Source organism: Corythoichthys intestinalis, chromosome 2 (genome assembly GCF_030265065.1).
Source record: "Corythoichthys intestinalis isolate RoL2023-P3 chromosome 2, ASM3026506v1, whole genome shotgun sequence".
Classification (NCBI taxonomy): Eukaryota; Metazoa; Chordata; class Actinopteri; order Syngnathiformes; family Syngnathidae; genus Corythoichthys; species Corythoichthys intestinalis.
In genome coordinates this window covers 53488348-53501830 of record NC_080396.1, presented here as the reverse complement: position 1 = coordinate 53501830, position 13483 = coordinate 53488348, and the positions used below count along the sequence as shown (strand labels likewise).

The following is a 13483-nucleotide window of genomic DNA, read 5'->3' as shown; positions in this document are numbered from 1 at the left end:
TGACAAATTTGGACCATCCTCTTCCTCAAGTTGATCAAAAAGCACAATTGCTTGCGCTAAATTTAGTTTTCCGTTCATTCTCAAAGTCACATTAAGTCGCTGCTCAATCCAAACGGCCGTCGCTCGCCACCTCGCTGCTTCAGAACACTCCTCCCTCTCGTTCGGTGGAACCTCGCACGGCAGTTATATTAATAAAAAAAAAAAAAAACTCATTTTGTGCTTCTACTATGACTTCGAAAAGGTTCGTTTGATTTGTGTTTTTTTTCATGGAGCTTCCGTTTTGAAAAAGGACAAGAAATGATGGAAATATAGACATAAACAAATGATCCATGCAGCGTTTTAATGTTTTTTTGAGAGGACAATAAAACTATAAAACTTAAATGACAATATCTCACGTTTTAGTTGGTCGATTGATTTCAAATAATAACGAGAGTAAACCGCAACTTCCGCACTTTAAAACGAGACCAACCAACGGCATGTGGGTGACGTAATTAAAACGTGAGGGCGCTTCAAAGACGTGCGCTGAGGACGCGCCGGCGCGTCCTTCGACTCTCAAGGGTTAACTTCATTTTTTTGCAAATGTTTTTTTTTTTTTTGCGTTGTGTGTAGGTGTGTGTGTGTGTGTGTGTGTGTTGAAAGCCCCCATATTTTGCTTGAGAAAGAAATGTTTTATATTTCTTATTCACATTTCAGTTCTAAACCAGCCATCCCAGTTAAAATGTTTTTGATGTCTATCGCCGTCAAAGGCAGTGAATGAGTTACCAGATCGTGACTTTACTGATACTTTGAATGTGAAATTGTCCAATGATTCATTTATAGTTAATTTAAAAAAAGGAGTCCCGGGTCCTGTTCCATGAGTTTCTTCCAAAGCTGAGCCACCTTTTTAGAAGCAATATTTTTTATGCTGTAGTAGCTGGGTTATTAAAAATGCCAACCCAGATAGTAGTCAGACGTTGAAATGATGTTGAATCAACATTCCGCTGTCAATCTTATATCATTGAATCAACATTGACCCCCGACGTTGATTTGTCATCACTTTTGCACATTTGAATAATGTTGTTCCAACATTGAAATCCTTACAAAACCTAAACGTCATTTGGATAATTAATAATATTGGAACAACGCTGAATCAATGTTGTTTTTCTTCATTTTTAACCATGATGCTATTAATGCTTTCAAATATGCCCATATTTAGAGGTCCTGCTTTATTTATAGACAGAAGAAACAGCTAGGGTGACCCATAAAATATTGTACATGAATGATAAAAAAACAACAAATTCAATAATGAATGAACATATAAAATAAAAACTGCGAGATTTGAAAATTATTTTTAATTGAATCACAACAATAGAAAACTTAATTAACTCCATCAATCCATTATCTTCCGCTTAGTCCGGGGTCGGGTCGCGGGGGCAGCAGCTTTAGCAGGGAAGCCCAGACTTCCCTCTCTCCAGCCACTTCAGCCAGCTCCTCCGGCGGGATTCCAAGGCGTTCCCAGGCCAGCCAAGTGACATAGTGTCTCCAGCGTGTCCTGGGTCGACCCCGGGGCCTCCTGCCGGTGGGACATGCCCGGAACACCTCTCCAGGGAGGCGTCCAGGAGGCATCCGAACCAGATGCCTGAGCCACCTCAACTGGCTCCTCTCAACGCGGAGGAGTAGCGGCTCGACACCAAGCCCCTCCCGGATGACGGAGCTTCTCACCCTATCTCTGAGGGAGAGCCCTAACACCCTGCGGAGGAAACTCATTTCGGCCGCTTGTATCTGGGATCTTGTTCTATCGGTCACGACCCACTTCTCGTGACCATAGGTGAGGGTAGGAACGTAGATCGACTGGTAAATCGAGAGCTTCGCCTTTTGGCTCAGCTCCTTCTTCACCACAACGGACCGGTGCAGAGTCCGCATCACTGCAGATGCTGCACCGATCCGCCTGTCAATCTCCCGCTCCCTCCCACCCTCACTCGTGAACAAGACCCCAAGATACATTAACTCCTCCACTTGGGGCAGGATCTCATCCCCGACCCGGAGAGGGCATGCCACCCTTTTCCGGCTGAGGACCATGGTCTCGGATTTGGAGGTGCTGATCTTCATCCCAACCGCTTCACACTCGGCTGCGAACCTTCCCAGTGAGAGTTGGAGGTCATGGCTGGATGAAGCCAACAGCACCCAATCATCTGCAAAAAGCAGAGATGCAATGCTGAGGTCACCAAACCGGAAACCCTCAACGCTTCGGCTGCGCCTAGAAATTCTGTCTATAAAAATTATGAACAGAATCGGTGACAAAGGGCAGCCTTGGCGGAGTCCAATCCTCACTGGGAACGAATTCGACTTACTGCCGGCAATGCGGACCAGACTCTGACACCAGTCGTACAGGGACCGAACAGCCCTTACCAAGGGGCTCGGTACCCCGTACTCCCGGAGCACCCTCCACAGGATTCCCCTAGGCACACGGTCGAACGCCTTCTCCAAATCCACAAAACACATGTAGACTGGTTGGGCGAACTCCCATGCACCCTCGAGGACCCTGCTGAGGGTGTAGAGCTGGTCCACTGTTCCACGGCCGGGACGAAAACCACACTGCTCTTCCTGAATCCGAGATTCGACTTCCCGATGGACCCTCCTCTCCAGCACCCCTGAATAGACTTTACCGGGGAGGCTGAGGAGTGTGATTCCTCTATAATTGGAACATACCCTACCACCCCGGTCTGCCAATCAAGAGGCACTGTCCCCGATGTCCACGCGATGTTGTAGAGGCGTGTCAGCCATGACAGCCCTACAACATCCAGAGCCTTTAGGAACTCCGGGCGGATCTCATCCACCCCCGGGGCCTTGCCACCGAGGAGCTTACCAACCGCCTCAGTGACTTCAACCCCAGAGATCGAAGAGCCCACCTCAGAGTCCCCAGACTCTGCTTCCTCAAAGGAAGGCGTGTCGGTGGAATTGAGGAGGGCTTCGAAGTATTCTCTCCACCGACTCACGACGTCCCGAGTCGAGGTCAGCAGTACACCATCTTCACTATACACGGTGTTAATAGTGCACTGCTTTCCTCTCCTCAGACGCCGGATGGTGGACCAGAATTTCCTCGAAGCCGTCCGGAAGTCGTTTTCCATGGCCTCACCGAACTCCTCCCATGTCCGAGTTTTTGCCTCGGCGACTGGCGAAGCCGCAGTCCGCTTGGCCAGCCGGTACCTGTCAGCTGCCTCCGGAGTCCCACAGGCCAAAAAGGCCCGATAGGCCTCCTTCTTCAGCTTGACGGCATCCCTTACCGCTGGTGTCCACCAGCGGGTTCGGGGATTGCCGCCACGACAGGCACCAACCACCTTACGGCCACAGCTCCGATCGGTCGCCTCAACAATGGAGGTGCGGAACATGGCCCACTCGGACTCAATGTCCCCCACCTCCCCCGGGACAAGAGAGAAGTTCTGCCGGAGGTGGGTGTTGAAACTCTTTCTGACAGGGGATTCTGCCAGACGTTCCCAGCAGACCCTCACAATACGTTTGGGCCTGCCAGGTCTGGCCAGGAACTTCCCCCGCCATCGGAGCCAACACACCACCAGGTGGTGATCAGTTGACAGCTCCGCCCCTCTCTTCATCCGAGTGTCCAAAACATGTGGCCGCAAGTCCGATGACACGATTACAAAGTCGATCATTGAACTGCGGCCTAGGGTGTCCTGGTGCCAAGTGCACATATGGACATCCCTATGTTTGAACATGGTGTTCGTTATGGACAAACCGTGACGAGCACAGAAGTCCAATAACAGAACACCACTCGGGTTCTGATCGGGGGGGGCCGTTCCTCCCAATCACGCCCCTCCAGGTCTCACTGTCATTGCCCACGTGAGCGTTGAAGTCCCCCAGTAGAACGAGGGAGTCCCCAGAGGGGGCGCTTTCCAGCACACCCTCCAAGGACTCCAAAAAGGGTGGGTATTCTGAACTGCTGTTTGGTGCATAAGCGCAAACAACAGTCAGAACCCGTCCCCCCACCCGAAGGCGGAGGGAGGCTACCCTCTCGTCTACCGAGGTAAACCCCAACGTACAGGCACCAAGCCGGGGGGCAATAAGTATGCCCACACCTGCTCGGCGTCTCTCACCGTGGGCAACTCCAGAGTGGAAGAGAGTCCAACCCCTCTCGAGAGGATTGGTACCAGAACCCAAGCTGTGTGTGGAGGAGAGTCCGACTATATCTAGTCGGAACTTCTCTGCCTCACACACCAGCTCAGGCTCCTTCCCTGCCAGAGAGGTGACATTCCATGTCCCAATAGTTAGCTTCTGCAGCTGGGGGTTGGACCGCCAAGGCCCCCGCCTTTGGCTGCTGCCCAACTCTCTGCGCACCCGACCCCTTTGGCCCCTCCCACAGGTGGTGAGCCCATGGGAAGGGGAACCCATGTTGCCTTTTCGGGCTGTGCCCGGCCGGGCCCCATGGGGACAGGCCCGGCCACCAGACGCTTGCTTTCGAGCCCCACCTCCAGGCCTGGCTCCAGAGGGGGGCCCTGGTAACCCGCGTCCGGGCAAGGGAAACCTGAGTCCATTAATATTATTCATCATAAGGGGTCTTGTGAGTCATGCTTTGTCTGGCCCCTCACCTAGGACCTGTTTGCCATGGGTGACCCTGCCAGGGGCTTAAAGCCCCAGACAACATAGCTCCTAGGATCATTGGGACACAATGATTAATATGATTAATTATTAACATAATGATTAATTAACTCTGTAAAGTTATTTCAAACTTAAGCCTCCTCTTCAGTCTGACGAGCTTTGTAAGAACTTTGCCACCAACGCGGTCTGGGACATAACGTAGCCACTTCTGCACAACAGCAGCATATCGTGATGCGGCCATCCCTATCTGCCTTTTCAGTGAATCTGAAAAATACAAACAAAATGGCACTCACAGTTAATTCATATCAAGGAATTCAAGCAGTGGCCTGTACTATGAACGGAGTTCAACCTCCCCAGAATAGTTCTGCTTACCAGTGGATAACCGGATCTGACAAAACCTGGTTATCTAGTTTGTGGTCAATCGGTGCTACGACACTGATTATGAGGTTGATTAGTCAACCCAGCCAGAGCTATTGCGCGTTCACATAAAAGGGGGCGGAGACCAGAGTCAAACACTACTTGTGATGATGGCACGGGCACCTTACTTCACGTAGGAGGAATGCGCGATGCATGCGGAGTTATGAGGAATTAAAATCCACCCTCACCACGAAATCCAACACCGCTTCAGCTGGTAGATCGCGACTGGTCTGTTGACAGCGAATTACAGATTGTGTGATTTGTCAACGTGTCAATATGCCAGTTTACTTATGTCCATGAAAAGAAATAAAGCCTGCTGTCAGGACAATAAAATAAGATTTGGTACATTAACTGTAAGAAATAATTTATCGTGCATCACCATGCACATGAAGCAGGATGATTGTATGTTTAGTTCCATTGACTGTATGAATATGTATGTCCTTTGAACATCTTCATAGTAGAGGTTAGAATGGGCCTAAAAAAATCCAGCCCGACCTGGTTTTCTCAATGTTTAAATAGACTTCATATTTTTATGATTATTATAAATGCTTTTACACAACGAAATAACGCTGGAAAAGTTTGTTAAATAGATTTCTTGTATGAGAGCAAAGCTCCACATTCGTTTACATTTAGCGAAGTCGGCACAGGTTTATGTATAGCATTTTCAACAATCAATTTGAAGCATTTCCGTACCCCACTCCTACCACTTACCGAATCACACGGCATACTGTGTTCTTACTGAGATATTCAGCATCACCGATGGAATACATATATTGTCCGCTGGCGAAAGAGCGCAAGGACAGGCACACAATCTGCGCGGTTGTGAGGGCCTGACTTCGGCGGGTTACATTAGTGATGTCCACCTCGATCAGCTGGCACAGGTAACGAATTCCTTCAGCTGAAAATCTATATTTTTCATGGAGAAAATCGTCCGGGTACGCCAGCAGATTCTGGCGGTCTCCAAAAACCCGTGCCTCCAAAGAGAGCCCCTCACAATCCGCGCGCCAATGTCGTGCAGGTACGCTGTCATTGTCAAGAGGACACGTCCGCGGAGGAGTGCTGTTTTAATAGAGCGCGGTTAATCAGAATCCAAGATCTAACTCTGCGACGACCAGGCAACACTCCCCAGTACACCTTTCGTAGTCTCGCTTAGCTGGGAAGATAGGGTGCACGTGATGAAGTTACTCTCCAAGTTACCCTGCTAAGCCAGAAAACAGGCTTCGTAGTATAGGCCACAGGTATCATGGGTTAGTTTAACATACTTCAGTATTTTGTGGTGAAGAGAGTTTCTCAACCAACCCAAACCAAATTAGAGCTACATATTGGAACGGAGCTAGCTAGTTAGCTAGCTACAATAGAAAAATGACTGCACTGTCTTTGTGTTCAATAAATTAATTTAGACAAGGCTCGATTCTGTCATATCTATTGATTTTAGCGCTTCAACTGGAAAAATTACATTTCCCTTAACTAAATTCTACTTAACTAACATCCAGGCTAAGTAGGTCTTCGCTTGTATGCCAATCACAGCAAATGTAACGTTTCTTACAATTTTGGCAACTTTGTCACATTGTGTCAGGCAAACTGTTTAATGTACAAATGACAAACGCGGTCTATTCTACCGTAAGACATTATTGTTGATAAGGACTCAGAAGAAAAGCAACAGGCTTATCTCCGACCTGGCCTCTGCTGCACCCCCGCCAGCGGTGGGAGTGTGCAGGTAGCCCATAGGTCCTCCTCCTCGCGGAGCGAGGCCGAGACGACCCGTCTGACCCACCTGTCTTCTGACTGAGCCCGCAGCCCTCGCCAGTCTGGCTGGCCGCCGCGCCCTAGGCCGGCAGGCAGGCCAGCTGAGACCGGTTCCCCGGCAGCGGGACCTCCAACGAACATCCGGGCTTCGACGACGCGGGACGTATGGCTATCCTTAAATTAGGCGTTTCCAGTGGAGTTCGTCTGAGGTGAAACGCTGTCACACACAACTATTTTTTTTAACCATAACTCCGCTCATCCATAATTTGATGACTTTCCAATTATAATTCCCGGTCAATCAAAAATCAACATTTTGTCAACATTATTTCATCAACTATAAAACAATGTTAACCCAACAATCGCCTGACACACCATAAAACAATGTTGTTTCAACGTCACTGTCAGGTGTTATCGGTATTTGCAATAGACTTTTAGGCTCTAACAAGTCACAATTGTTCTCTTTTCCTAAAATATGTTATTAAAAACACATAAAATATTGCCATTGATTTAAAAATCTATAATATTTAGTATATTTTTTGACCTACGGAGGGCACCATGTTTTATGTGCGCAATGGACGCTCGGGGTGATGACATAGTTTGTCACTGTCACTAGTTCTGCATTTCCTTCTACGCGGCGAGACATCCAACACATGTGGACATTAGTTAAAAGTAGGGCTGTCAAACGATTAAAATTTTTAATCGAGTTAATTACAGCTTAAAAATTAATTAATCGTAATTAATCTCAATTAATCGCAATTCAAACCATCTATAAAATATGCCATTTTTTTCTGTAAATTATATATATATTCTGTCAAATAAATTGTTGGAATGGAAAGATAAGACACAAGATGGATATATACATTCAACACTGGTACATAAGGACTGTAGTGGGCATTTCACTCTACTGTCATTTAAATCTGTCTATGCTGTCCTCACTCCGAAGCGTCTTTTTCCAAAGCTAGACAGCTAGTGAACGAAGCCTTAATAATCAGACTTCTTCCTTTTTCATCTGATTTATTAATAAAATGGCCTCAAACCATTGTCCTCTTCAGACCGTCGTAAAACTACAAAAAAAGTACACAAGCATTGCATTAGCAACAACGTTAGCTTAGTACGCTATACAGGTTCACTAAACATAAACAAAAAGCGTCTCATACAAAAAATATAACATTTCGCTTACTAACATAAGATGTACATTCTTTACAACAACCATTCTTACGGAAAAATCTTGTCCAAGGATCATATAAGCACAACATTACAACGTAGGCGTCAGCCCGAGACGTCGTGCAGCCATATTGAACTGGCAAGAAAACAATAAACCATGTCGCAAAGCGACCACAAGAGTTCGCCGTTAGACAGCACAAAAAGCCTTGCTGTAAAACTTACCAAAAGGCAGGATACTGTCTGAGCGGGACATGTGCGTTAATTGCGTCAAATATTTTAACGTGATTAATTTAAAAAATTAATTACCGCCCGTTAATGCGATAATTTTGACAGCCCTAGTTAAAAGCGGCGAGTACTTACTATTTCTGTTTTTATTGAGTCTTTTATTACCTTTTCATTGCCTCAAAATACTTTTTGCATGTGTTTCCTTTACTTTTAAGCATTACGTTTTCTTGTGGTAGCTTTAAAGCAGACTGTTGATCTGTTGACCACATTAGTCACGAAGCATATTTAAACCACCCTTATTTGATATTACTACGTTACATATTTTCTTAGAGCATCTTTAGTATGTTCTGTCTGTATGCATCTAAACAAAATAAGCTGAAAGCGCACCGTAGTTCTTTGGGTGTCAAATTTGCCTGCTGTGGCATATCTCGTGGGTGTAACACATTTGGGCAGAACAGTTTTTTTCCCCTTCTTTCGTCTCGTCTAATCCCGTCTTTCCTGTTCATTTTGCTTTTGCTGCTCGTTTTGTGAAATATCGACAGTGCGGGTGTAAAACCTTCCCTCCGATGCCTTCATGTGGGGACGCTGGCGGCGGTGCCGTTGGCTTGAGTTTATGGCACAGCGGTTAGTGTCCCTACACTGTCGAAAGTGAGTGCATTGTGCAGCGTGGCATGGGTTTGCGTCCCAGCCTGGTCAGGGAGGTGGGAGCAGATTGCGTTGGGGCGCAGTGGGTTTCACACCGGCTACATTGGTGCCGTGACCCGGATCGGCAGGAAAGGTTTTCGGGGTCCACGTGTGTGAAGTGGTGTGTGGAAAACCTTCCCTCCAATGCCTTCATGTGGGGACGCTGGCGGCTGTATCGTGGGCTCGAGTTTATGGCACAGCTGTCAGTGTCCCTACACTGTCGGAAGTGAGCGCGTCGTGCAGCGCGGCATGGGTTCGCATCCCAGCTTGGTCAGAGAGGTGGGAGTGGATCGCGTCGGGGCGACGCGACACATCGGTTACACGGGCATGCTCAATAATGTTCCTCTCGGGTTCATATTGAAAGGGTTGAACAGATGTTTATGTCGCTAGACTAATACTCTGGAAGCCTGGCAGAGTAACCAACTAATTTTATAAATTGTACAAACACGAAAACATCAAGAGGGGTTTCGATATTAGATTATTTTAACTCATAATAATGTTCATCTTTCAAGAACTACGTCTTTCTATCCTTGGTTCACTTGGATCACATCCGTTATTTATTTAATTAAATTAATTGTGGACGATTACATTTCAAACAGTTTCTCCTGCGCTATACTATATTTCCCATCTATTCATTTTTATTTACATTCCTTGCATGAGCATAGAGAGTTCATGATTGTTATAATGGACTCAAAATAACGGTATAGAATAACAGTAGTGATATTGAAGCATGAACTAAAATCAATCACATTTAGTACTAATTCAAGCTATCAAGGGTCCCTTGTAGTGTCTAATTATTGAAAGCAAACTATGACTTCATCGAGGGAATTTTTCATTTGTGAATCAGAGGGAGGCTTTACAGATACAGTATGTACTATGTTTTGAGAGCTGGCGAGAGAGAGAGTAGGAAGGGAAAGCGCGCTCCTCCTCTTACTCGATCGCTTCTGTCTCCCGGCTCTGCTCTCGTCGAGAAGCCGAGAAGCGAGTGTCTCTGCGGCGGCGTGCTCCCCCCATCCCTCTGCTCAGCAGGATGGAAAGTGAGCTCACCAAGCTGTGGTACGTCCACTCGTCGACACTTTCCTGCGCTCTCAGCCCTCGGTGACACAATTCCCCGTTTTCACTTGGTAACTTAGTTGCCACTGTGCATTTAATAGATCGCCTTTAAAAAGAAAAGAGGGGGGGAAGACGTAACAGCCCCACCGAATAAGGTCGCCTTTTTTGGATGGAGAATTTCCTCACGGTGAGTTGAAGCTGTCATGTGGATGTTTTCGAATATTCTGTACGTGTAGTGTACCGCTTGTGCGAACTGGCGACGAAATAACTTGTTGGCATTGTGACTTAACGTACATTTAATATGAAATGTTTTTGAGGAGGTGTGTGTCAATGTATATAAGTTTTTACCACGTTAACTGGTGAAACTCAACAGGTTTGGGTGATCGTCTTGCTTGAATGAGTTCAGCTTTAGAAACTCAATCGTGAGGATGGACAAGATGCAGAACGCAGTGTTTTTGAAAGGCGGCTTTTCATTTGTTACTTACTTTATAATAAATAGAAAAAGTCTACCAATCACTTCACATACAACATATTTATGATAGACTAAAAAAGAACAACATAAATAATATCAAAACTTTAACCTACTGTGTAACTTGTAGAATATTTATGAGAATGTTATTATTATTTTTAAAAACGTGTTTTTATGTATGTGTGCCTTTACTTTATATCTTGGTAAAATTAACTTATGTGCACACCCTTTGGCTGTTTTCAGAATTAACAAATCAACGGGGGTCAAAGTGCTCCTGAGCAGTGTTGTTAATCTTACTTTTAACAAGTAATTAATTACAGTTACAAATTATTTCGCCCAAAAAGTAATTGAGTTAGTAACTAGTAAACAGTTACCCGACAAAGTAACTGACGTTAGTTTTCATGTTCTACAGTCTACACGTTATTACATGTCATTCTATAACATCTTTCACAACAAATATGTTTATATCAACTGATTGAATTGAACTGTCTTTTTTACCCCCACCCCCCAAAAAAATATAAGTCACACTTTTTACATTAAAAAAAAAAAAAAAAAAATCACCGATATAAGAGGGTACTGCACTGTAAAAATTAACCTATAGAATTTACCCAATAAAGTTGAGGTAACAATTTGCATCTACTTTTTTTGGGTAGATTTAATTCCATATACTGAGTATAAAGTAATTGAAATAAAAAGCTATGAAATACTTAAAGAAATTGGGTAAAATTTACCTAATGTGTATGTATATATTCAACACATACCTACTCAATAAAATTGGGTAAAATTACCTAATATTTATGTGTATATTCAACAGATACTTACTCAATGAAATTGGGTAAAATTTATCTCCATTGCTAGCAGGTATTACCTGATAATTCATTCATTTTCCATGCCGCTTTTCCTCACGAGGGTCGCGGAGGTGCTGGAGCCTATCCCAGCCAACTACGGGCAGTAGACAGGGGACACCCTGAACTGGTTGCCAGCCAATCGCATGGCACAAGGAGACATACAACCATTCACGCACACACTCATACCTACGGACAATTTAGAGTTTTCAATCAGCCTACCATGCATGTTTTTGGGATGTGGGAGGAAACTGGAGTTCCCGGAGGAAACCCACGCAGGCGTTGGGAGAACATGCAAACTCCACACAGGAAGGCCGAAGCCTGGGATTGAACCCTTGATCTTAGAACTGTGAGGCAGATGTGCTAACCACTAAGCCACTGTGCCACCATAACTGATAATTTCTAATAGTTGATTTATAAGATTTATAAGATAATATTACTATATAAATCTTACCAACCCTCTCATTAACAGAGGGGTGTCCTAAAAACTAGCAAGGACGTACACGAATGGCACCACTTCAGAACCATTTTGCAGTAAATGAGGGGCTTAGAGGAACGTCATCACTCGATATTAATATCTGAAACCCACGCCCCCAATTTACTGCAAAACTGACACGAATTTGTGTTTTAATCGTGCTAGTTGTTACGACAACCCTCTGTTATTGAGAGGGTTGGTACGCTCCATTAGCCGCGAGAGCTAAGCTAAGGAAACTAATATCTCAATAAAAACCATAATACTGTATCTAAAAAACCGTTGCAGCACAAACGATTTACATCATTTTCATTAAAAAAAATGTGTCTGGTGTTACAATTGGGAATTGTGCTATTTTTTTCTAGTTGAAAAGGTTTTGGACATTGCATTTCGCCTGACACCTATCGACCACAGTTCTTTGGGGTATATGTTACCCTATTTTTCCATGTGATAGTTGTTACTGTTAACGAAGAGGTAGTATGTGTGAAATTTACCCATCATTTTATAATTCCTTGGGTGACAAGGAAGATTAGGCAAATTTTATACAGTTGGGATAGATTATATTTACCACTCTCCAAAATCGCTTTTTTCAGTGTGGGAACAAACTTTAAGTTTCAAATGTTGTGAGGAAAAAAAGCCTTTTTCCTGTTGTACTGAACCGTGACTTGTGTATACCGTCACACCCCTAATATTAGAGTTGGACTTCGTTTGAAATTGAATGATTCCGGTTCAGATTCCGATTCCATGTTTTGATTCCGGTTTTGAACGATTCTCGATTCCGATTCTTTTAAGAAGCAGGGTAAAAAAAAAAAGAGGCAGGGTCAAAAAAAATTATTGTTATAATTTATTAGTTTATATTAATGTCTTAACATCTCAATTTTTTTTAAATTATATGAAATTTATGAATTACATTTTGAGGCAAAATATAAGGTTTCTTTATTTGTAAAACCGATTCTGTTGCGTTTACAGACACATGCAATCTTTGTTCTGACAGTACCAGTTACGCCACTGAGTGGCGGTGTAGGAATGTGTACGTATAATGCGGAGAAGAAGAGATGAGAGCGTCTGGCTAGAATGCTATGTGATATGATGTTATGTTTTCACTGCTACGAGTTCATTAAAAAAAGTAATTGAATGCTTCATGTGGCTGTTACTTTCTAAATAAGCAACACAACAGATTCTAAAACAAAAATGCTTTTAACACTGTTGATTTTAACGGAGGCAGCTACTGCTTTAAGATGTCGGCTGTTTACTAATGCCAGCGAATCTTGTCATTTCTCATCTAGTTCTCTTTACATGTTCTAAAGCTGCCGAGTCATTTCGCATCTAGTTCTATATACATGTGATATCGACCATAGCCCGACGTAATACGATTTATTGTGCTATTCCTTCCATCCATCCATCCATCCATCCATCCATCCATCCATCCATCCATCCATCCATCCATCCATCCATCCATCCATCCATCCATCCATCCATCCATCCATCCATCCATCCATCCATCCATCCATCCATCCATCACTTAATCCGGGGTCAGGTTGCTGGGACATCAGAAGACAGACGTAATGTATTATTTAACTTACCTGGTTCTGACGGCGCAGCGATTCAAATACGTAGCACTCAGCCAGCTATGTACTTGTATTCCATGAAACCGGTCGTGCATAATTTGTCGTGCAGCCACCTTTGCATGATATAGTTGTGTTGCAAATGTTGCACTGAATTGACTGGTCATTTTTTTGGTAAAGTTAAGCCAAACTTTTGAGCGTCGCCACACTGTGTCCATGGTTGTAATCAAGTTCCAATGCACAAACACGCGCT

At 44.5% G+C, this 13483-nt stretch overlaps 1 protein-coding gene across 6 annotated transcripts in view; it reads left to right on the top strand.

Annotated features, from left to right (window-relative positions):
- Positions 1-9742: 9742 nt before the first annotated feature.
- The window catches only part of kcnd3 (potassium voltage-gated channel, Shal-related subfamily, member 3), a 197965-nt gene continuing 194224 nt past the window's right edge, over positions 9743-13483 (top strand). For 3 of the 6 annotated variants that reach the window (XM_057856183.1, XM_057856151.1, XM_057856191.1), the window contains exon 1: positions 9774-10066. The gene's annotated coding sequence lies outside the window, so the exon portion shown is untranslated. Of the gene's footprint in view, positions 10067-13483 lie in introns of all 6 variants that reach the window. The other 3 variants (XM_057856160.1, XM_057856169.1, XM_057856178.1) reach the window with 3 other exon arrangements.